This window comes from Lactuca saligna, chromosome 3 (assembly GCF_052625555.1).
Source record: "Lactuca saligna cultivar CGN05327 chromosome 3, ASM5262555v1, whole genome shotgun sequence".
Lineage (NCBI taxonomy): Eukaryota > Viridiplantae > Streptophyta > Magnoliopsida > Asterales > Asteraceae > Lactuca > Lactuca saligna.
The window spans coordinates 230,164,072-230,165,634 of NC_136419.1; positions in this window are offsets into that span (position 1 = coordinate 230,164,072).

Consider the following 1,563-nt stretch of genomic DNA (forward strand, 5'->3'; position numbering starts at 1 on the left):
GTTTTAAAAATGAAAAATTGTTTTGAAAAAAATCATGTCGTTACAGAGAGAGAGAGAGAGAGAGAGAGAGAGAGAGAGAGAGAAAGAGAAATAGAGAGAGTACACGCTGTGCCATCAAGCTTTTCCATTTCCCTTAGGCTTGAATGTACCTGAATAAATCCACGAACTGTAGCTAATGCTTAGTGAGTTCCACAGAACATACCTCACACAAAAGCCACATAACACATATCATATTAGCAATGAAAGTTATCTCTACCACTGATATGAGTATATTTAGTTATAAAATTCATGCACTATCTTAATACTTTATGTTAATTTTATCTCAAATAATGAACCAAAGGTGCTTAATTAGCTTAAATATTTCATTTTCAGTAACAAAGACATGCTCAGATGGAAAAGGAAGCGGAACTGGCGATTGGATGCATGGATCTTGGATTTTGAAGAAAGAAGGACGTTGCTGGACAGCTTGACCCCTCGTCAGTGTTTTGGCCATATCTCATGAACCTTAACTCCGATTGACAGGATTCAAAATGTTATGAAAAGTAGACACAATTTTGGACGATTTTTGTGTTTTGAGAAAATGCTGATTCGAAACGTACTCGGCGAGTAGGGTCAATTACTTGGCGAGTTGTATCGAACTTTCGCGATTCTGGACGCGCCGACTTGCCGTACACGGGTTTAAGTGATGTACTCGGCGAGTAGGTCACTGGACTCGCCGAGTAGCCCCTGTTTTGTGAAAATCTATATAAAGGGACTTTTAGATCGATACCCTAACATATAGATGAACCCTTGGAGGCTAATTGTCGACTAAAGGTGTTGTTGGAGCGTGGGAAGCAAGGGAATCAACCCTACATTCAATTTTAAGAAGAATCAAGTCAAAATCAAGTTTACTCTTACCTAATCTCTTGTTTGAACTATGTTTTTACCAATTGATTTCGTTTTTGTGCTTGTTTCTGCTGTAATCATGAGCTAAAAACTCATAACTTCTGTTTAGGTAGATGAATTTGTGAACATGGATTGATTATTTGATTAGGATTAATTTTAATTGGTGATTATGTTTTATTAAGCTTGTTAAAGAACCTTATGTGTTAACAATAACTATTCTTCTATTAATAAATTAGTAATTAAGTTGTATGAACATCTCTTAGTTGCTAATTTCATATGATTTACGTGACCACATAGTTGTATGTCTAGGAATAACGAATGTGAAACTAGAATTAACTTGAAGATAGGTAAGTTAATGTGTGAGCTTGTGTGATATACCATCAACAAGAGGTTAATTGAATCACCAATTTGATTAACTATTACAAGTCTTATTTAACCCGAATCAATAACTAGGAAATCCGTTGATTTAGACAACTGGCCACTGCTTGAGTTAATTTGTTTCCTAAGGATTAGTAATAGCGAACGTGGAACTAATCATCTTAGTCGGTAGCTAATGAAGAATTAATCCGATACATCGAAATCATCCATAGGAACAAATGAGCGAACCTAAACAGAAGTCCTCTTTATTATTGAATTTAGTTGATTTTTATTTGCTTAGCTCTTAGTTTCTTAGTTTAA